Source organism: Triturus cristatus, chromosome 2_2 (assembly GCF_964204655.1).
Source record: "Triturus cristatus chromosome 2_2, aTriCri1.1, whole genome shotgun sequence".
NCBI classification, from domain to species: Eukaryota; Metazoa; Chordata; class Amphibia; order Caudata; family Salamandridae; genus Triturus; species Triturus cristatus.
The window spans coordinates 8,572,262-8,597,444 of NC_140582.1; positions in this window are offsets into that span (position 1 = coordinate 8,572,262).

Consider the following 25,183-nt stretch of genomic DNA (forward strand, 5'->3'; position numbering starts at 1 on the left):
GTCTGATCATGCCTGAAAGCTCAGTACTAGTACAGTATATTGATGACCTACTTGTGGCATCGAAGACACGAGAAGCTTGTGAAGTAGATACCATAGCTTTACTGAATCATCTGGCAGATGGAGGGTTAAAGGTATCTCCAGCCAAATTGCAATTTTGCAAGAAAGAAGTACATTATCTTGGACACAATATTGAAAAAGGTCTGAGAAAAGTGACCAATGACAGGATCAAAATTATCAGAGGAATGAGAGCCTCAATGACCCAGAGAGAAGTAAGAATGTTTCTGGGAATGGTGGGTTATTGTCGTCAGTGGATAAGTAATTTCTCCTTGATAGCAAAGCCACTGATTAAATTGACCAAAAGTGAGGTGAAAGACCCATTGGAACTGAATGCAGAACAAATGGCAGCATTTGAAGAATTAAAGAGTAGATTGTGTGAAGCTCCTGCTCTAGGAATGCCAGACTATGAGAAGGAGTTTGAACTGTACTGTAGTGAGAGAAATGGATGTGCACTTTCAGTGTTAATCCAGAAACATGGACGTCTGAGAAGGCCAATTGCGTACTTCTCATCAACACTTGACCCAGTAGCTGTGGGTTTACCAGGTTGCCTGAAAGCAGTAGCTGCTACATGCAGAAGCTTGGAACAGAGTGAGGGTATAATAATGGGATATCCTGTACGGGTATTCGTACCTCATGATGTGGCAATTCTTTTGACAAGAAGCAGAACTCAATATATGTCACATAGTTGGCTGACTAAATATGAAAAAATCATTCTGGGAGCATCAAATGTGACTCTTGAGAGATGTGTGAATGTGAATCCAGCGACACTGTTGCCAGATGCTGAAAATGTGAGTGTGAGAGATGATGTTGATCATGATTGTTTGGATGTGCTTGATTACTGTACAAAACCGAGACCAGACATAAGAGATCTGCTACTGCCTGAGAGTGATCATGTGCTGTTTGTGGATGGATCGTGTCTGAGAACAGAAGAAGGTGTTGAGTGCAGCATATGCGGTGTGTAAAGTCTCAGAAGTTATGGAAGCTTCATCTTTGAAAGGAGTTAAATCTGCTCAAGTGGCTGAGTTGGTGGCATTGACAAAAGCTTGCAAGATTGGGAAGAATGTGAGAGTGACTGTAATGACTGATAGTCAGTACGGATTTGGAGTGGTTCATGACTTTGGCCAGCTTTGGCTACAGAGAGGTTTCTTGACTTCGAGTGGGACTCCTATAAAGAATGCTGAAGTGATTGGGAAATTGCTTGAGGCGATACAGCTGCCTAAAGAACTAGCAGTTGTAAAATGTGCTGCTCATGGACAGGGAGATGATTTTGTTACTCTTGGTAATCGGTTCGAAAATGACATAGCACAGTATTGTGCAAAGAACAATCATTCGATTAACAGGGGAAGAGATAAGGAAATGTCTTTTTGTTCTGTGATGTTTACTAATGTACTGGAAACATGGGATGAGGTGAAGCAGTTGCAGGATGAAGCAGGAGATGAGGAAATGAGAGATTGGATCAAAGCAGGTTGTGCACCAAGAGAAAAAGATCATGTTTGGATCTATAGGGATGGAAGACCAGTCATGCCAAATTCCATGTTGTCAACAATGGCAAGAATGTATCATGGCCAGGGGCACCTGGGGAGGGATGCTATGATTAGGTCCTTTAAACAAAACTGGTACAATGCAAAGTTCAGGCTGATTGCAGAGAGCATCTGTCAAAGATGTTTGATTTGTCAGCAATTCAATACTGGAAAGAAAACAGTAGTGAGCCTAGGAACAATAGGCAGAGAAGGAGGTCCTTTTACTAGAATGCAAATAGATTTCATTGAAATGCCCCAAGTCAATAGATTGAGGTATGTTCTAGTGGTAGTCTGTTTGTTCTCAAGGTGGGTGGAAGCCTATCCGACTAGGAGAAATGATGGAATAACAGTGGCCAAGTTGCTGTTAAGAGAGTTGATTCCTAGGTACGGGCTCCCAGTGACAATTGAGTCAGACAGAGGGGGACACTTCTACAATGAGCTCATGAGTTTAATTTGTGAAGCATTGAGCATACAGCAGAAGCGACATTGTGCATACAGGCCAGAGGCTTCTGGCGTTGTTGAACAGATGAACGGCACAATCAAAAAAAGAATTGGTAAGATGTGTTTAGCCACTGGAATGAAATGGCCTGATGTCTTGCCTCTAGTGCTAATGACTATTAGATCTACTCCAGACAGAACTACGGGGTTGAGTCCGCATGAAATATTGATGGGACGTGCAATGAGACATGCATTCGTGCCTGTCAATAAGCTGATGACTATAACTGATGACATGATTTTGGATTACTGTAAAGGCCTGGCTGACGCAGTTCATTCTGTGTTTCACCAGGTTGGAGAAGACGCCACTACACTTGAAAAGAAGCAAGCCCATGATCTGAGCCCAGGGGATTGGGTGAGAATAAAAGTGCACAGAAGAAGAAATTGCTTGGTTCCAAGGTGGGGAAGGCCAAGACAAGTCATTCTGACTACAACGACTGCTGTGAAGTGTGCTGGAGTGAAGAACTGGGTTCATGCAAGTCATACTCTGAGAGTTCTGAATCCAAAGGATGGGACTGGTAAAGAGTACTTTGAAGAGTCAGATTCCAGTGATGATGCAGACACTGAAACAGTGAGAAGAAAAAAGAATCCTGAAAGGGGGGAAAAGAGTCAGAAAGAGAGTCAGGTGATTCTTTTTTCTTACCAAGAGAGGCTTCAAGAGGAACATTGAGGACCTCGGAAGGGAGTTCAGATTCTGGAAAGGTGCCTGAAGTTCCAACGAGCAGTGAAAAAGAGAAAGAGAAAGAAAGAAGAGAAAAGAGCAATTCCGCAGAGACTACACCTGAGTCAGATGAAGAGATTGAGGATCCACCTGAGATTACTCCTGAAGAAGCAGGGTCAGAAGAAGATAGAGAGGGTCAGATTGCGGAAGACCCCCGAGGAGGTGTAGGGAACATTCCTGATAAGCTAGGTGAAGGGACAAGTAGACAGCAAGAAGATTGCGTGTCGGAGACCCGAGGAGGGACAGTAGTAGGGAAATCTCAATCGGTGGAGAAGAAGACTGTGGAAAAAGAGAGAATCGTTGATGAACAAGGGGCAAATGAGACAGAATCTGATGAGAGTGAGAATGAGAAACCAGTGGGTCGAGTGCTGAGAAAGAGAACTTGGATTGGAGAAAGAAACAACAGAGAAGTGAAACAGAAAAGATGTGTAAAAGGAGATCTTTGACCTAACAAGATAAAGAGGCTGAGGTATTGACTGACACGAGTGAATTCATCAAAAGGTGAACGAAGTGTCAAGTCAAAATCAAGCAAAAGAGGAAGAACAAAAGAAATCAAAAGAACCAGAGGAGATCAAGAGAATCATTAAGCCCAACCAGAAGTATAGGTCACCGGAATGGACGTATGTGGCACTGTCTGAAGGAGAAGAAGAGGCAGAAAGTCAAGGAAATCCAGAGGGGACCTTACGGAGAGTGGTTGAGGAGGAGAAAACTGTAGGAATCCTGAAAGTTATCTTGACTGACATTGGAGAAGAGACAGATGTTCAGGATATTCAGGATCTGATACAATTTGATGTTGCAGAAGAAGAAGTGAAAAGTGATGAAAATCCAAATTGAGTGAACAAAAGGAGTCACTTGGAGAAGAGTGAAAAAGAAGAGTTCTAAAGTTAACAGATTTTAGTCTAGAGATTCAGTAGTGGAGTAGTAGAGGCTAAGTCAAAAGACACTGCCAAAGTAATAAGATGGCTAACACAGAAAATAATCAAAGTAGATGTACCTTTCTGAAAAGATGGTGCAGAATGTGCTGCTGCTGTACAGGATTATTAATGCTACTATGGAGTGTACTTGCTTTATTAGTTACATTTAGGGTTACAATAGACACTTTTGAAATACATACTGAGAATATGACTAACATAGGGAAGGGTTCACAAAAAGTAGTGCCAACTAGAATTAGCAATATATACATACATAAGGATAGGTCAATTAATGATTTTTCTAGCAATGTTTTTTCGAAATTGTTGTATGAATACATAAAGACAATGGAGGTAAGGGATTGCTACGTCTGTATGCAATTGCCTTCATCCGTTTCAGAGGGAGTTACTTATCATCATCTTCCAGCTACGTATGGGATTTCATGTAGTGTGTTAAGTAGTGTTTTTTATTTGTTAGGGAAAATAGATTGAGATGTCTAATAAAGATAACATTTTTGGGCAATTGCCTATGAATAAAAAATTGAATCCTGCTAAAGAAGCTAACATTTTTGGTGAGAATTTTATTGAAACAGAAGAATTAACATTAGATTACATTTTTAGAAACAATTTAACTTGTAGTTTGAAAGAAGAAGAAAAAGCTTTCCTAGACATGGTAGAGAAAAGGAGAGTGAGCATGCATGAAAAGGCAGGAGGATATAAAATGAGTGAGACAGTGTGGGACATTGAGATGGGAAAGGAGTTGAAGAATGGGGCCAGTCCAACTTTGGCTTTAGATGCACCACAGAAGGGTAAACTATGCATTACTAGAAGGAAATCCCAATATGATAATGATTTTGTTGGGACTAGTGAGTGTCATGATACATACTTTATTGCAACGGGATGGGGATTTAAAGGAGGAGAAGATCGAGTCTTCCCGGGAGTGTATTATATTTGTGAGAATAAGGCTTATTACAGGTTGCCTGACCATTGGTATGGCACATGTTATGTTGGCCTGGTCTTTCCAAAGATTTTTCATATGTATAGAATAGAAGATGCAGAACAAATTAATTTACTAACACGCTTTAAGAGAGAAACTTGGTCAGAAATTGTAGGAGATATTTTTGGAGCTTTGATTCCAGCAGTGGGAATTTCATTAAATGCATATGGAATTCGGAAGCTGTCAACAGTGGTGGAACGCTTATCGACAAGCACCGCTGGAGGGTTTCTATTGGTGAATACAGAGATGGTTGCCTTACGCGCCATGTCTATGCAAAATCGACTTGCCCTTGATATTCTATTGGCCAAAGAGGGTGGAGTCTGTGGAATGCTGAAAGTTCAACATTATTGCACTTACATTCCTGACGAAAGCAAAGATCTAAAGGTCTATATCAAAAATATTACTGATTTGCATGAAGAATTAGTACCACTGGAAGCTGAAAGTATCTGGACTAAAATGGCTAATAAGATGATTGCTGTTAAGAATTTTATAGCTAAGATAGGTAGTACTATTTTTGGTAAGATTTTATTTCCATTGACATGTGTGATTGTTGTTTTATTGTTTTTTAGATTAGGGTGTTTATGTTGCAAATACAGGAGAAGTAAAAAGAAAATTGTAAAAGAAAATATTGAAAAGAGACAAAAGAGGTCAAAAAGAGACCCACAAGAAATAGAATTAGAAGAATTTAGAGAGAGTATGTACTTAGAAACGAAGAAAGAGATGATGAAAGAGAAACTGGTGTGTAATGTAAATGCAAAAAGACATTTGAATTTCTCCTAAGAAATGAGGACTACATTTTTGGGTTGGATTTTTGTGGTGATGATATATCACCAAAGGGGGGATTGCTGGAGCAGGGTTTTCTATTTAAACTCAAACTTCAGTTTATATTTCTATATGTCATAATTAAAATTACTAACGAATAATTATTAAATATTAATTTTTGTCGAGTGTACTGACTAATCAACCTTACTAATGAAAGAATTATACGTGGGAATGCAATTGCATGGCTTAATTAATACGTGAACTAAGTTGGTGAGCAGATTAATTAAATATGTATGGCTAAAGTGCTATTTGTTATGTGTTTGCGCTTTAAAATAATATGCTTTAATGCTTCTTTATGTCGCAAATGGCTAGATAATTACATACACATAATAAGGGTGTTAGTGGGAATTAACACTGTATAATCAATACGATGTAGTAACGTTGTTTTGTGTTTCTTTTAATTAAGATTGTCCATTTTGGCCTATTGAGAAATGGCCGACATCTACAGCCTGCATTTGAGTAGATGAAATATGAAAGAGGCCTCGCTGAATATGGTTGAAAACATGACCTCGGCCTCTGTCTGAGCTGAAAGTTACGAAAGGACAGCAGCTCTGGGCTTGTCGCCAGATATCCTTGGAGGAGAACAATTGTCACAATGAACATTTTGATAAATTTGCGATGGCTTCACTATACTTCCGGAGAAGAGCATCCATGGATGTTGCGAATGTAGTTTGTGCTTCCTTTTCCGTGTTTTTATTTTTGAGATATTCGAGAGCGGAGGTTTTTTCTAAATGTTGCGAGCCAACATCCTTTCCTGCTCGCTCTGCTCAACGGACGTTTAGAGCTTGTTTGTAACTTTTAATGTGTAAGTTTTAGTATAAATATTGTTTGACTAGAGAGGGTCTAAGGCCACTTCTTCCCGAACTTATGCTCGAGAGGATCGATGCTGATCGAAAGGACGGCGACTCGGGAGACTTTGAGAGACCTGTCCTGACCTAAATACGACATTTAGCTAGAATAGGTAACTATGAGAATAACGATTTTGCTATTGAATGACTTTTCATTTGAACTAATTTAGATAAAATAACCTTTGTTTGAATTACAGTGTCGGGTGGTTATTTCTTTGTCAATTTATTGAGATCTCAAATGTGTTCTTATTGTTTAAATCATGACTCGAGACAAATCAATTAGTTTGCATTGACCTCAGTTTAGATGCAGATTGATTTAGGAGTTCTCTCGTATATTCAGTGTGGATAGAGTAATAGAATGAATGTTGGTGTGATGGGCCCTAGCGTATGGTGAGTGTATGTGCGTATGACTGTGGAATTACTCTGTCCATGGAAGTAGGGAGAACTTATATGCTCTGATCTGCAGCAGTTTCCTGATCTGCAGCAGGCGTCGTCCTCTTGTTAGCTCTGCACGGCTTTTCGTCCTTCTTCTTCTCTTCTTTTCTTGTGGTTGCTGGATCTGAGGAAGGAAGGTTCAGGGTGCCCCTAGATACTAAATTTAGGAGCGTTACAGGTAGGTAAAGGGCAGGGACCAATGGGTCCCTTCCCTTGGGTGGGTACACCGCCTATTCAGCCACTCTCCAGTGGTAGGGGGGCAGGAGCCTGTCCCTGGTTGCCTGGGTCCCCCCATCCTCAAGATGGCGGAGACTCGAGGTTGTGCTTCACCTCGCCTCCCCCACCTTAGGGGTGGAGTTGGCAGAGGTGGGCACACCTCTCTTCCTCGCTTGTTTTTCCCGCCGGTTCTCCCGCCCAAAGTGGGGGGTAGAACCAGTGGGGACCAGTTGCTGAGTACAGCAAGTGGTCTGGAGAAGCTCATAAAGGCAGCAGGCCTTTGAAGCTTCCCCTCCCCATCCTGGGGGAGGGGACCTAGCACCTTGTCCCAGGATGTGCATTATTGCAGGCCCTCGAGAGCGGATAGCTCTCAACCCAGAGGTCCAGCAACATTCGGGACACTGGTTGTGGGTCGAGTTGAAGGGCCATTTCTAAAATGCCCTCTGTCGTGCGTTTTACATTAAAGCCCACACTGGCATCAGTGTGGGTACAATGTGCTGAGAAGTTTGATACCAAACTTCCCAGACTTCAGTGTATCCATCACGGTACTGTGGAGTTCGTAATGACATCCTCCCAGCACCATATACTCTTTAATGGTACACTGCACTTAAAATGTCTGAGAATGGACTCAGACACTGTAGGGGCACAGGGCTCATGCCTCTTTGCCCTCACCACTGGCATACTGCACCCAGCTAGAGGGGTGACTGACCTAGGCCAGGGCAGTGGTTGGTAGGCATGGCACACAGGGATGTGTGCCATGTTGACTCTTCACTTTTGATCTGCACCAAGAAACGCAGCCTGCAAGGCAGTGTGTTTGTGAAAAGGTACAGGGCCCCTAAGGGTGGCACAATTGGTGCTGCAGCCATTAGGAGCCTTCTCTGGTCACAGTGCCCTGGGTTCATTGGGTACCATTTGCCAGGGACCTATCTGTGGTCAGAGTTGCCAATTGGGTTTTGTTTTGGGGACAGAACACAGGCCCTGGGGTCCTGATTAGCAGGGCCCCAGAGCACATCAAGTCAATGAGCATCCGTAGTCTGGCAACAAAAAAAGGGGGGGGGGGGTTACTGCAACAGAAACCCACTTTCTCACACCCTTATAACCAGGTCTTCACCAGGTCTCTGTTTACCGGTTCGTTTTCAACTACAGCCCTTCTATACAGAGCTTCGACACTTCCAAAGCTACCAACCCCTCCTGTATCATAATAAAGTTTTCTTAAACGGGCCCCAGACATGTTATCAGTCGCTATAGCCCTTAAAATGGAAGACGCTTGGTTTGTGTAAGTCCATTTTATTAATAATAAAGAATATTGGCAAAACATTAGCAAAACACATTTCACATTTTCATAGTATTTAGCATAATGACTTTGCACTTTTTACAGACACACACTCGATGGTTCTAGCAGGAACTTCCTTAGCCTCTTCTACATCAGTATGCTGGGGTATAATGCATAGCCACATGGACCCCTGACATTCTACAGTTTTGTTCTTAATACATGCATGTATATCTACATATTAACTTATTTTATTTTAAGACAGTCTTCAGGGGGCTAAAGAACCTGTTCTTCTATTTTTTAAATACATATTACACATACGCCTTTGTACAAGCCTTTCCATCATCATTCTATCAAAGCCCGTACACAGCCCCGGCATACCCTGTAGTTTTGAGCTTGGTTCACTGGCGTATTGGATCTCATTGAGTGCCATTGACAAGGTGTTTAACATCTCAGGGTGGACATATTTTTTTTCAGAGGACAACCCATGCACAACCCTTAGCAGTTCATACACCTTGTACGAGTCTAACAAACTACATGTATAACGGATCATTCTTGCTCTGTATGAGCCACTTAGGCATTCATGCGCAGCCTGCTGAGGGTCCTTCATTTGATGGCTATAACAAAGGATGTAATAGTCACGTTTTAGACATGCTAGTACAACTGCTGTAGCAAAACCTTTTAACAGCCAACCTCTGCATCTTGGTGCACCGCTGGAGTATCCTTTTCACAGGCGCAGCTCCTAGATGCAGTAAGCACTAGGAGGTAACAGTTCCTATGGCTAGAGCTAGCTTACCCAATTCAGTTGCTTGTAAGGTCTGTGAGAGACAATCTCACAGGATAGGTTGGAAATGATACAGGAAAAAGGTTAGGGAATTCTTCCTTTTAGAAAAAGGGCCTTCACACATCCACGCAGGTGTCATGCTTCATCATCAGGCGTTGCGCCTCTTAGGGGTGGTGCTGCAGTCCCCCACTGGCCCTGCGAGAGGGCTCTTTATCAAAGGTCTTTTTGCAGTAATGCTGCAGTTGTTAGTGCGGGTGTGTGGGCTGGAAAAGTGCAATGTTAAAAAACCACATTGGTACCCCGAAGTACCTTTATTAGGGAGTACAAGTGGCCAGGATCAAAATTATTGGTGATGGGGACAACTGAGGACTCCGGGTAAATTATACCTGAGAGGTGGATATTTTCCTTCCGTTTCTGGTGTCAGCCAGTGAGTGACTGGTGATGATACTAAATAGTTTGTTAGGTCTAGGTTTCTTCAAGACCATGAAAAAGGTGTGTGAAATAAAGGGATAAAAATAGGGGTCTGAGAAGGCGTCACTCAGTCTCCCTATATTACCTATAATAAGGTTTTTTTAAGTGGGTGTCAATGCACCAATGGGAACATCCTACTCGGTGTCCCTCTGTCCAACCTGTATCAAAGAGAAGAAAAGTAATAAAAACATAACGTTTCTGCAGGTTTGGAAGCACTAGACTAGCACTTCTTGGCTTGCCAATACAAACGTGCATCCCATGCAGATTGTATACACAGCGAGGCTTTCTATCCTTCATATGACATATACGTCAGAAAGACGGACGGTACAGTGCTCATAATCTTGCCTTAAAGGTGCTGTGCATACAGTATCATTCTCACCGGGCTGTGAGGCCCATGTGGCATGGTCTGTGGTATGGACCGTGATACTGACTCTGTCCGGTCGCTTGTGCGACGAGCGTGAAATAATGCTGCCAAATGGCTCCATGCGGAGTAGACACACAACCCAAACACACTTGGCACAACGTGCATATCTATGTTGAAAGAATTAATATTCTCATACCCCACCAAGCGTGACATCTGGCTGCATCGGTATTGCTAGCGAAAGTGGCGAGAGGATATCTGTCAGCGACATAATAGGCCACAATCACAGCACGTACATTATTACATTATTTTCCAGCCCCCTCACCCGCACTCACAACTGCGGCGTTACTCCAAAAAGATCTCCGATAAAGAGCCCACTCGCGGGGTCATTGGGAGACTGCAGCGCCACCCCCACGAGGAGCAACGCCCGATGAAAAAAACAATTCCACCTGCATGGGTGTGTGAGCGCACTTTTTCTAGAAGGAGGAATTCCCCAAACTATTTTCTGTATCATTTACAACCTATCCTTTGAGATTGTCTCTAACAGACCTTGCAAGTGACTGAATTGGGTGAGCTTACTCTAGCCATAGGAACTGTTACCTCCTAGTGTTTACTGCATTTACTTTGGGAGCACGGTAACTGGACCTCTCTTATCTCTAAAGCTCCCAGCCCCCCCCTTTTTTGTGATTTGCAGCTCCTAGATGCACATACACAATTCCTGTGGCCATCGTGATTTTGGCATGTGGAATTTTCAGTCTGCTTTGAACACCACAGACAGTAGAAATGTATGTCATTCACTTTTGACGGCTGTCCCTCTGCGCCTATTCTTTTTGGGGTTGCTTTCTACAGTTCCAAAGAAGAAAGAGAGACAACCCATTAGTTAAAAATAAAATACCCATTATACACGTTAACTGTCTATGACTTTTTTTTACTAACCTCAGCATTTTCATAGCCCTCAGCTGTGCGCCTGAAGTCTTGAGTCACAGATGTCCATAGATACCCCACAGTCTTCAGAGCTTGTGCCTGGCTGTTGCACGACAACTGTCTCGGGAACTGCTTCCTCCATAGAAGCCATATCTTCATAGACAGGTGAGTTTGGAGGTGTTACAGCTTCTTCACCCCCTTCCATTTCGATGAAGTTGCCTCCAGCAGGCCCTTTACCGCTAGTAGAGCCCTCACTGTCGCTGTTAGCGACCTTAATCGGTGACACCAGGTGAGGGCAGTCCTTGAGACTAAGCCCTTCCATCCGGCGGCACAAGTCAGTGTCAAAACCCAGTAACGTCACAGCCCATATCTTTAGGAGCTTCCTGTTGAGCATTCTCGTCCACGCTCTCTGGTGATATGCTCCGATTTTAATCATGGAACATGGTGTATCCACCCTTCAGTGAGATCCATTTGATGACTGGGCTGTATCTCTTCATATTGATAAGTTCCTCTTTCTGTATTCAGGCTCCTGGTTGTTGTACCGGCTCTTAGGGACGCCTTATATGTATTCTAAGCAGCCCCTAAAAGAGGCGTACATCTCTACATCACAACTTGGACACCTGGCATCATAGGGTTCTGGTTCGCTGGGGTCTCCAAAACAGACCGCACCTATGACATCCTGCCCCCCTTGGGACAAGTGTTGGGACCTGTCACTTTTAATTCATTTCTAGAGAATGGCACCTGTCACTTTTAGTTCATTTCGAGGGTGTGGCACCTGTCACTTTTAGTGGAGAAGTGTGGCTCACTGGTTAGAGGCGGCAGACCCGTAAGCAGAGGACGGCCCGGGACCAGGGTTCAATTCCCATCGCGGCAGGGTCTTGGACCAGGGTCAGCGGACTCGATAATTCTCGCTTCGGTGCCTACTCTAGTCAGGGACCACACTCGGCAACTCTGGGCATTAGCTTGCCTCATCTTCACAACGGCCCCCCCAGACCGCCAGGGATGCTTGGTCGCACCTTGGAGATACCCATTAGGGACCATCTCTCAGGGTGAGCCAGGACGGGTTCCCCAGCGGTCAAAGCGCAGAGATACTCCTCCGGGAGTCGATTCTAGCGCTATATAAACCCACAATTAAATTAAATTAAATTAAATTAATTAAATTAGTTCATTTAGAGGGCGTGGCACCTGTCACTTTTAGTTCATTTCGAGAGTGTGGCACCTGTCACTTTTAGTTTAGTGAGGAAAGGTATCCCTTTATACTACTGTCCACAAGTGTAGTTGTCACCATTTCATCCTGAAAGTCAGTTTTACAGGGTCATCATCAGGATAAATATTGTAGCAACCTATCAGGAAATTGGCCAAGATAAATTGGCATATTTCTTATTGTTGTACTCTGATATTATGTGTCAAAGGCAGCCAGGATGCGAACATATCAGATGGGAGCAATAGGTTTGAGTACATTTTGATACTTGGCCCACCTATATCAGTACACAAAAAGGTAAGTCTAGAAAAGAGGGAAACAACATATTCAATGAGCCAGGCTAATTGTGATTAATGATCATCAAGAGAATCCAGTAAAATGAATGCCCTCAACAAGTCTGAAAGCAGTCGTTAGGCCTGTGTCATGGGTGCATATATTTAAATCAGAAAGAATAGTTAAAAAATTAGTGGACAAACTTCCCTTTGCACACAAGGTAAAAAAAAGGTTAAACTGTATGTGAAAAAACCAAAACACCTTCATGTTGATCAAAAGAAATAACATGCAGACAACCATGCCGTTTTTCTGGAGGGCGGGAGTGTGATAAATGATAAAACTCTGCTTTTAGAAAAAAGGATATTGCAAGAGAGGCTGATACTGTGTAACGTCGTCTGATGAATGGTGTGAGCTGACCCGGTATAATCCGGAAATAACAAGAGGCATTTGTAATAAGGATGAACCAGCTCAAAACAATAGGATCACTTTGCCACCCAGTGCACCTGGACAGTTACTTCATTGTGGCAGAGGGCATAAAGCCATCAGGGCATGGAGCGGTCTAACCGAGTGTCCGCGGGTTTTCCATAAATAGACCGTGCTTGTGTGTAGCTCACTATGAACAAAGCCGATCCGTGTATAGAAAGGCATATAATTAAAGACATGGGAATAACGTGCCACTGCATACCCTGGAGTTCAAGATTAGGTAGGGTTAAGAATTATACCGCGGCTATAACGAGAGCCGAAGTTCCAAAAAAGGTTGTGTACTACAATGGAAATAGAAAAGATATGCTCTGGTACCAGGCAATTCTCCAATTCAACAGGATACTGTTGTTAGACACAGAAAATAAGAAACTAATTTAACAAAAACTTAAATGAATATTAATACAATAATAGATTAAGAACAACTGCAAAATTGATGAGAAAAAAGCAGTTTCCTTCAATCCTCCACAATGCTGAGTCCATGTGTAATAGAGTCCACTTTGTCAATCTGTAGTTCCTTGTATGTCAGCAAGTTCAGCTTATACTTGCTTCTAGGACCAGGTTTCACTAACTTAATTACTTACCAAGGTAGTTCATCTGGTGTGTGTTGAAGATGCTGAAAAAGCTCTACTATTGGTGCTCCTGTGACGGCACATTTGATTCAGCTCCTCGGTTGCAGTAAGTGACTTTTAATTTTCTGTCTCATTTGGCCGATTAATTAATTATACTACAAGGACAGCATAAATCACTATTGGTGAATTATAATTCTTAAAAACAGTACATATTGATCTTAACATTGTGATGAGTAAAGACCTTAGTATTGATACAGTATTTGCAGTCCAAACAATAACCACACTTGGATTGTCCCACTAAAGGTGGTAAGCCCCACTGGGAATTTAAAGTCTCCCTTGCTGGGCTTGGTAGGCCAGCCCGCACTAAGGAATCTCTCAAGTTTGCAACCCTTTTAAAGGAAAATAGAGGTATTTCCTTAGTAGCCACATGGTCTTCACTAAGCCCCAATGCTTGGTCTGCTGACACTGATGATATGGTATGCTTTACTTTCACTTATATGGGGTTCAAGTAATGCCTCACACAAGCATCGCACCCATCACTTTTTTGTATACTTCAGTGTGACACCCTAAGTGTGATGGGTATGCAAAGATTTGGGTCCCTTGCACACTCTTCCACTGGAACGTAGCTATGCCTGGCGGATGAGCCGTATTAAGGGTGAATCCAGTCATGGGTTGCTTGTGGGAGGACCTGACATGGCCTTTCGGGCTTGACAGGGTCAAGACGGAGTTGAATATGGCAGGGTCCAAACTGCGCACTGAGGTGGTATGGTGGATAGAAACTGGATTTGGATGCAGCCCGTGTGATTGCTAGTGGCTGAGATTAATTCAAGCATTATATCCATCAATTTGTTTTCTGATTACTCAAAAAGACAACATTAAAATAAATGCCACTGCAGTGCTAACCAATCAAACTATTAGTTTCCATTTCAACCGAAATAACAACTACTTGCACATAATTTTCAGTGGCTATTAGCTGCATAGAAGAAATAAAAATTAATAAAATGCTCTTTTCTGCACTACCCTAATGACAAACATAGCAAAGCAAATTCAACACTTAACCTTGTAATATTTCAAAGCAGATCACTTTGGCCGAAGCTAGAGAAAAATGTTAATTTATAAGGACAGGAACAGACTGTGGCTACAGCTGAATTTTGATGTTTTTCTGAAAAGCAAATGAAAAATAATGCTCTTGCACAACATTTAAACTTGCAGTTTTCATAATGTGGCTTAATGCGGCCTAGTTATGCTAACAGAATCAAATTCATATTGAGCAGTTTTTTAACATATAACATAATTTCTCACAGTCCTCCCCGATAATTGAACATTTTCACACCACCAAACATATTTACAACTCAGTCATCATTCTTGATCTTTAGGCGACTTTCTTCTGCAACGCTCTCAGATTGACGTGGACCCCCACCTTTTTCTCATCAAGAGCAACTGCGTCCTTTGTAAATTGCCTCATCATCCTCTTGTGCCTGCAATTACGTCTAAAACCCCTAGCACAAACTGAGCCACAAATCTAAAACAGTAAAGACCTCTCATTGTACCTATAATTATTATTACTAATGAAACGGCAATCTTCACTTATATAGCTTTTCCTATCCCCCTAATCCATGAACCTATCTTTTCTCAGATTCCAGGATCTCCTAAAGGGTGAATCTCAGGTTCTTCTAATAGGTGTACTTAATTCACAATGCTAGTCAGATTATCAACATGATTATTAATACTTTGCCTATTATCTGGAATGTTCCTCCCTCCTTCACTGAAAGCGTATCTAAAGCCTTTCTGTTTTGTATACCCATGATCTAATCACAAGCATGTAGCTAAATCACCTGCTATGTTATCTGCTACACACTCTAATAAAGGACAATTCTGTATGTTTTGCATCATTCAAAGCAACCCCTAAAGAAGAAATCAAAACACCAAACTTATTGAATACTTGTTTACCAACACTCTCTCTTTTCACTCTCCTGTGACTCACATTACTTAAGCTAGTCACATGATGGATTTCAGAAAAGACTAACGCTAACAACAGCAATGTGCCCAGCCTTATGGAAAAGTAAAACAAGCAGTTTTGTTAGAAATATGATAAATGCTTCTAAACATAAGATCAACAGTACCTAACATACTGTTATGTTTCATAGGGCACCCCAATATACGCCCAAGTATTTTCCTAACCTTTCCCCGACATTTACCATACATACACTACATAACGGGTTTTGCTATTGACCTTTTGCCTAGTTAAGCACTGCATAAGATGTGTGGTTTTCCCTGAAAACTAGCCTCATTAATTATGCATGACGATTCTCAGAATCACAGCAGGATTACCATCTTCTGCATAATAACTATCTATAAGGGTCATCCCTTCCGTCATCCTCGGCTGACATGACACAACTAGGTAGAACCCCCTGAGGGTACCATTTGGGTACATATTCACCATATCTTTGCAAAGGCAGGCAGAAGAGAAAGACTTCCATGCTGACACACTGACGTGAGACGCTGAGGTTCCTGCACGCAGACCCCCCCAGCTTGCAGTGGTCTGACATCCCTCGCGGGGTGTCCATCTCGAGACCAAGATGGGGTCCCACAGTCCCTCATTTCAGGTAATGGGGTTGAATTCCGCCTGAGGGGATTCTTGGCTTTACACCTACATACATGCTAGGTACACTTAGGTACATCTATTTAGGGTTGCATCATAGGAGTACACATTTATTACTATCATGTATTTTTCTACCTGCCTGTATTCATTGTATTAGCACTATGGTAGGAATCTACCATCTATTTACTCTGTTGTGGCTTATAATTATTTATATCTGTTTCTGTCTTACATTTGTTTCAGAACACCTATTTTACACTGGATTGACGCTGGTTCAAAGAATGCTTATTGAAAACGTCCCCACTGTGTATTCTATGTATCTCTCTGAGACAAAGTGAGCATGAGTGACTGAGCGAAAAGTACTGTACTGTTTCAGCAATCCCTGATGGGAAAGGGTTGTCATGTTCGATAGTTGCCAAGAACTATTCTCTCCTTGGTAAGAGGAGTTTACAGTGGCACTGTGAGCTAGCTGGTATACACGTGAACATACCCGGTGGAGGTGTCTGGAGACAGTCTGGACACCAATCCCACAGTCTATGTTGTCGAAACGTGCACATCCTATATAGGTTTATAAGAACTACACAACATGGCGCCCAACATTGGTTTGGTACTTATTTAACGATCAAATCTGAGTAGTTCAGTCATGCTTATCTTAGAGACCCCTACTCACATTATTCCAGAGACGTCTGGAGTGGGAGGGAAAAATCCGCCACAGTTGAGTAGGCATATCCTATGTATTGACTGTAGGTTTATTCAAGCTTGAAGGACAAATAGTTCCTATTGTGCATAAAACCTATGTCAGTTTCCGAGAAACTTTTTCAACAATGGCTGATGAAGACCTTGCTGCGCCAGCACTACGCGCAAATGCAGTAGAGGAAAGAGAACAAGAAGGCGAAAAAAACATTTTGGAAAATGTTAGAACTGCCCTTACTTTAAAAATAGCAGACTATAGAGTCGCAGCTAGGGGTGGGACAGTAACATTCGTGATTGAGGCACAGAAATAATATAGAACTGAGGTATTCTATTCATGGGTTAAACTCCCACAAGCAGATGCACTCACAAATACATTTTATTCTTATACTGAAGATGAAACACCAGAGGAATACTATTTATATGAGGACATGGAAGTTCCACTCAACTACCAGGAGCACATAAACTGGTTTAAAGGTGCCCTCCCAGGCACAAAAGATAAAGTAAGGCTCGGTTCCCTCGGCACAGACGGAGCGACCTGACCAGTCCTAGCGGCTTACACACCGCATCCAGACATTGACACAATGCCAGTAGCAGACTTACGTCCGCTACACAAAGAAATGTTAAAACTTTACAGAAACCTGTCACAGTCCGTGATGAGAACACTCACACTTCAGCCAACAAGGGCTACACAAGCAGGACAAAGTCAGGCATCTACAACTAAAATAACTCTACAAACGCCACAAACAGTTATGGGTAAAATGCCCACTAGACGTGAGCAAATGCCATTCTGGATAGCTCAGAAAACCACACAGTTAGAGGCAGTGTTTCCACACAGAAGCCTTCAAGAAAAACACAGATTTCTAACAATCTGCTTGCCAATGGGGATAGCTCCCCAGATAGAGGATTGTACCTCTTGGGGTACAGTTTTCGCTGCCATGCACACCAGAACTCATGGTATCCCTTCAATCGCAGTAATTCAGATGTATTAGGATAAATGTAGAATGAGTATGGAGCTGAACCTGATGTGAACTTAGGGATAAAATTGTTGGGTAATTTTGCTCCGGTATCAATTATTATATTAGCAAACATAAAAGGGGAGGCAGCAGCAGTGACAATACGCCAACGCCTGAGGGATTTCACTCCTTTACAAAAGGAGCTGCACAGTTTTGAGAGAGTGTTACAGAGGGAATTGAGGAACTGTAAGCATAAAGATACATTATATGCATTGCATGGTCAACTAATAAGACGCCCACATTGGAATTTTCCCAACAAATGTGGGCGACCAGCGTAAAGACAGAAAAAAAAGCTTCTACTCTCATATCTTGCACAGCTCAGAACACTTTCAAGGCCGTTCCACCCTTAGCTGCGATCAAACTGCTAGACAGGTGGGAGAGGGCCTTTACCAATGTAAAGCTATGCCCTGGCACAGACAATTCTTCATTGCAGAAATTAAACTTGGCAAGGAGCATTTCTCAGAATTACACAGGATTAGTTTCGATCAGTACATAAAATGGCGCATGCAAAGAAAATGGCGTAGTGAATGCTAACTTATACATGGCATTAAAGAGCATCAGAGAGCATATTCTAACAAACCCTCGTTTTAGCATGAGCTAAAGACATTTTCTATTTGCAAAGTAGGTAAGACTGGCACATATTAAGGGGGTAACCGTGACATCATCATTAGTTGATAGAGCACCATAAGTAGACATGATAAAGGTGGAGCTGTGGGCACTCTTTACAGTTGATGTCTGATAGTGGGACAGTGTGGAGGAATGTGTTTTTGAATATCCCCACGTCTATATTAATAAGATCATTGATATCATTCTGTAACATCATAGCGGTATCCGTAACACAAGCAGATATTTTCTGTTTGGATGTTAAAGCAGTGGCACAATAGGAACAACAAAGTGGAAACATTGAATGAGAATACTACAGAATATTAATACTGCTATGAAATAAACTATTTCCTTTAGGATCCAGCCCCAATTACCTAGGTAAGACCAACTCCAGTTTCCATTTTCCATGCCTTTGATATTATCAATGATATCCCTAATGTGCTGTGTTATGTTCTTTTCCAAATTCTCTGTTCCCATAACACACTGATTGACGATTATTGTGCAAACACCACCGCTCTTGCCGGACATAAAATCCACCGCCTATCTAGCCTGTTCCGAATACACCTGCATGCTTTCCCATTGAGTAGTTATATCTATTTAGGCTGCCTCTGTAGTGTTAGATATAATCTGCAATTTACATCCGAAATACTCTCTACTTTTCTCACCCCTGACCATAGCAGTGCCACCCATGATAAATATGGATGTATCCAAATGTTATACCGTTGCCATAGCTATTCACTTCCAACTCTGTTACCCCTTTACAAAATTCTTTAGTTAGTGTCCTTTTTACCCATCTTGTTTTAGGTCGGACATTTTTACCTGGTACACGCAAAGGCAGTACCATTTCAAGAGTCACATCATCAGTACCATTGTAGACATTTAAAAAAGTCCCATTGGAGACAAAGAAAAAGTTCAGGTGGACATATATTGGCCCCTTATAATTCACTGCAGCATATCTGGAATTCATTCCATAAGTACTTGGATCTGATTTATTTACTAGGGAAAGGGTGTTTTTAAACTGTATTGTCCCTGAACAATTAATGATAAAGTAGAATGTGTAAAGTTCACTATGAGGTCAACAGGCAGCATAATAACCAGCCTCTCGGGGTACCGTCAATTTTTCATAATGCCAACCCACAAGAGTTATATACTGTTCCACACCAAAATTATTGCAAAATGTGTTATCACTGCCAGGGTAGCCCTCGCCCTGTGGCTTTCGGTGGTACAGGCATAGGATGCAGTAACCAAATCTGAACACTCCCTTTACCACAGCAAACTGTGGTGGCTGATTGTATGTGTAGTTATCAAGTGACAATGGGTTTGCAGTCCAATGACTAGTGCCAGATCAGATAGGATAGCAGGCTGTTCCCTTCCCAAAGAACCTCCTATGAGTATTCACAAAAACATTATTTGTGACAGCCTTCCTATTGTGTCTCGGGGGAAGGAGTTCATCTACGTCGAGTGTGGGTACACTATGTATATCTTCTAGGAATCATGATACCCCACATACTATTATTACCACAGTTACCAGAACAGTGACACACACAATCTTACTTTGCATAGACCAAATCACCCTGCGTTGGATTAGGGCACTTGGATAATCCTCCGGATCAATTTGCCTACAAAAGGATGCATAATGGAACAAAGGAAGAAGAGCAAAAATGAAAAGAAATATGTGTTCCCAGTGTCCATCAGAGCCTCACTGATACAGGCTCCTATCGTCCATCAGTTGGCACTCTTAAGCACCGGCAGTAGAGCTTGCTCCATCCTACGCTCTTTCCTAATCTATCCCACGTCGATAAAGGTGGTATACTTTTCAAAGTAAACACAAGTAGATGATGGACGGAGTGCTGAAACTTTTAAGAGACTCACCCCAGTCACAGATCTGGGTTGAATCCATCATATTTCTTTAGCTCACTTTGCCACCTCAGTTCAGACCCAGCTATATACAAATCAGTCTTGACCGTGTGCCTCATGGGAACAGTCCAGCCGGAACTGCCAAACCAGGTCTTCCCTGAGCTATAAACACTCATCCTGGGACCGGTTTCGGGGGAACACCCCTCATCAGCCAGGCTACCTTGAATCCAGTGGCAAAGTGAGCAAGGTACCCACATCTGGGCATACCCTGCCAACTTGGGGCGAACAAAGCAAGCACAAGTAGGTGATGGACGGAGTGCTGAAACTTTTCAGACACTCATCCCCAGTCACAGATCTGGGTTGAATCCATCATATTTCCTTAGCTCATTTCACAACCTCAGTTCAGACCCAGCTATATGCAAATCAGTGTTGACCCTGTGCCTTATGGGAACAGTCCAGCTCGAACTGCCAAGCCCGGTCTTCCCTGTACTGGAAACAAGCATCCTGGGACCGGTTTTGGGGTAACACCCCATATCAGCCAGGCTAGCTTGAATCCAGTGGCAAAGTGAGCAAGGGACACACGTATGGGCATACCCTGCGAACTTTCAAAGTATACATTCCAGACTAATGTTCAAAAAACAAGAGCAAAAAACAGATGCAACTCTTTTGTCTATCCGCTCCCTCGTTGGTACTGCTACTCAGCGCTTTCCTACCTTGTGCAGTCCATCCCTAGTATTTCTTTTCCTTTGACTTGGTGGTCCTCAGCAGAAGACGTAAGTTGTACCTGGCAGCTCCATGTGATCACTGAACAGAGGCTCCTGGATAGCTTATATTTCTGGTGGGACAGCCTCGTTCAAAACATTGTCTCTCTCGTTGTCTGTTTGGGTCTAAACCAACTTTGCATCACTGAAGGGCATGAATCTAGGCACCTGCTCAAATTCAACATCTCCTATACCCTCCTTGACCCACTAGTCATAAGGTAATGGCAGAGGTATTCTTTTGCAGTGGGTCGTGTGTTTAAAGCCGTCTGTAGTCAGAATGACTTGCCCAGGACCTTCCATCTGGGCTCCAAATTTTTCTTCCTCTGAAAGTTGCAAATGAGAATGAAGTCTCCGGGCTGGATACTGTGTCCGGAACCCTCTGGCTTGGGAGGTATGGAGTCTTGCACCTGTTGGTGAATAGAGCACAAACTTTCTGTCAATTGTCCAAGGTAATCAAGCAATACAGGATATTCAATATCGGAGAATTTGTTTGGCCTATGTACCCCCAGACATTCTGCTGGGTGTCCGAAGACTATTTCCTAAGTGACAAGCCTGTTGTAGAATGTGCAGTAGTCCCAGTGGACAAAAGTGCCCAAGAAAGAGCATCTGGCGATTGCAACCCTGTTGTATCCTGAATCTTTGCCAATTTCAATTTCAAGGTACCATTATACTTGTCGACCAGACCCGCTGACTGTGGGTGATTGGAGGCATGGAATTTTTGTTTAATATGCAAGCCTTCACATATTAGCTTAATCACTTTCCCATTAAAATTAGAGCCATTGTCATTCCAAATAACTCTAGGCATTCGGAATCTCGAGAAATACTCTTTAATAAGTATCTTTGCTGTTGTGATAGCCATATTGTCTTTAGTAGGGTAAGCCTCCACCCATTTACTAAATGCACATATGACCACTAGAACATACTTGAGATTGTTACAACGTTCTAGCTTAATGAAATCCATTGGAAGGACTTTAAAGGGGAATGTAGGTAGTGCAAAGTTACCGGATGGTGTGGGGGTACCTTTCCCTGGAGTGCACATCAAACAAAACATACAGTTTTTCACTAAGTGTGTAGCTATTTTAGGCATATTGTCATTACACCAAACTTGGGCCAATAGTTTACAAACACATTTTGCATTGATATGAGCTGGACCATGAGCCATAGTAACCACAGGGAGTACATATGAATCAGGTAACATCCATTTCTGCTTTCCTGACAAATCAATCCAACATTCTTCTTCATCTAAACGTGCTGTACTCTCTTGCCACACAGCTAATTCTTCTATCGTAGCCTCGCTTTGTATCTCTTTTCACTCTCAACTGTATTTTCAAACATAGTGTTGTCAGGAACCCATCTGGCTGGACCTGCAACAAACATTCTCTTCATTTACTCTGAGCTGTCTCTTTGGTTGTCCGATCAGCGAACGCATTCCCTCTACCTACATCATCTGTCACTTTCGTATGGGCACTACACTTCACAATAGCCATTTTCTTAGGAAGTGCTAGTGCAGATAATAATCATAATATCAAATGTCAATGTTGTATCTTAGTATCATGCGAGGTAAGAAACCCTCTCTCTGCCCACAGTCACCCGAAGTTGTGCGCAACCCCAAATGTATTCCGGTTGTCTATGTAAATATTGACAACTAACCCTTCACTCAATTCACAAGCTTGTATAAGGGCAACAAGTTCTGCTGCCTGGGCAGATTGATAGGGGACTCGTGATGTCTTTACAAATGTGCACAATGTAATGATAGCATAAGCTGCAGTGGTGGTGCCATCTGATCATTTAAAACAGGAGCCATCGACATATAGTTTCCCTTGGGGATCGGATAAGGGAACATCAGTCAGTTCTACCCGTCCTTTTGTCTCTTCCTCTGTTCAGAAAATACAATCATGTTTCTCAACTGCATCATTCTCGGAAGGAAGGGGTAGTATTGTGGCTGGATTCAGAGTGGCACATCTTTTGATTGTAATATGTTTGGCAAACAATGTCAATTCATAGCCGGTAAGACATGCAATTCAATTCAATTCAATAATCTTTATTCTCGGTCATTTAGACCATCAAAGATAAAATACAGTACATTTTGTTTTAAAAAATTGAGAATTAACAATGTTTTAAGCAAATTCAATCACTCAATAACCTTCAAAAATTTCATGATTCAAAACATTAAAAAAACATTAAAAGAGTCATAAAAGATACACCGATGTCTTAATACTTTAAACAGAGGCCCCCGCTTTTAAAATGCGAGATCGAACATACCACATGGCCATTAGATACTTTGATAGTGCAAAAACAATCGGAGGTGACAAGTCAGTTTTGAGGATTCTAAACGCGGGCAAATATTTCCTAAAGCCCATGTTTTTAAGAATAGGTAGAAGCCAGTATCTTCTCGCTCTTTGGTAAGCTTTGCAAAAGAGAACCACATGTAGGTCACTCTCATGAGGGTATGTGCAGGCAGGACACTGCTCTTCCACTGAGGGCCTGGACCAAGAACTGGTGAAGGCCCTCAAAGGGAGAAATCCGTATCTCCATTGTAAATATAATTTTCTTGCCAGCACAGGGCCCATTCCGTCCAATACACTTTCCATTTGGTAGGAATCTTTCAGTTGTATAAATATGTGGGTCAATGATCCCACCCGTGTATTATCTATATCAGTGGTCAACTTCGACTGATAATAGAATTGTGAAAGTGCCTTACGAGAGGTCCTCTTACATGAGTTAGCAGGGTCGATCCATAGTTCGGAAAGACCTAGGCTTTCACATGTACTCCTTATATATTTTAACCAGGGGATATTGCAAATATTTGGTAAAGCCATAAACTCTTGGAGCTCTTTTCTGTAATCACCAAGATCCTGGCTACTCCATATTCTTCGCCAAAAGGCCAGGGGCTTCAGCCCTAGCTCCTCGGCAATTGGCCTTAGACCTAGATCCAATCTCAGGGGAAACAGTGGGGTACTCAAAGGGAGGGCCACTAACTGCCTAAGAAACCTGTTCTCAGTAGTTGTTAGATTTTTTGCAGAAACATGGCCCCAAAGTTCCGCCCCATATACGACTGAGCCCCGAGCTTGAGATTTGTAAATCTGTATCATAGGGCCCAGTGGTAAGACATGCACTGGTGAGGTGCTGTGTCCTTGTTTTATGCAAAGTGTGTCCCCTGCATGGGGTAATAACTGTGAGGTCAGTATCGAGTATGAGTCCAGCCGATTGTCTGATGGAAGTGGCCACCGCTGCGACCGCTTGTAGACAACTTGGGAGTGCCCTTGCGAAAGGATCCAGCAAAGTTGAGAAATAAGCACAAGGTCTCTGTCTCTCGCAAACATTTTTGGTCAAGACCGAGAGAGCACAACCAGCCATCTCGTGGACGTATAACACAAAAGGCTCATTGTAGTCAGGCGGGCCTAGTACCAGAGCAGAGCAAAGCGCAGTTTTTAATTCTTCACAGATTTGCTGACAATCTGGCGTCCACGGTAAAGGCTCATGGATGTCTTTTGTTGTTAATGCAAGCAGGGATTTGATCAGTAAGGAATAATTATTGATCCACTGTTGACAGTAGGAGGTGATGCCTATAAAAGCACGCATGTCTTTTTGAATTTATGGATAGGGCATTTTATTAATGGTACTGATGGGTTCTGGCATTAACCTTCTACCCTCCTTCGACAGAAGCTGACCTAAATAGGTGACCTCCTGTCGACAGTACTGAAACTTGGAAAGTGAAACTTTATGACCATGGTGTGCCAGATGTAACAATATTTTCACCATACTATCCTTGCAACCTTGTTCAGTATCAGAAGCAATTATCAAATCGTCGACATACTGTACCAATGCATTGCCTGAAGAAAGTGAGAGTGAATCCAGCTGACCTTTCAATGCTTGACTATAAATGCTAGAACTTTCAGTACAGCTTTGAGGAGCTCTGCAGAATCGGAAACTTTTGCCAGCCATTGAAAGTCCGAACAAATACCTGCTGTCTGGGTATATGAGCATACTAAAAATTGCATTTTTTAAATCAATGACAGAGAAAAACTTAGCTGTAGATGGAATCATTGTTAAAAGTTTGGAGATGCCAGGAACCACCGGGAATTGCGGGACCACTATTTTATTGACTTCGCGCAAATCAATCACAAAATGATATACATCACCAGCAGTGTTGGGAGAGTCTGGAGGAGCCCTTTTTAGGACCTGAAGAATAGGACTATTGCATATGTTATGGGTGGTCTCCTCGACAACTCCCTTATGTATGAGTTCCTGAACAATATTAAGGAGAGCTTGTTCTCCTGCCTTTGGTATTTTATACTGTGG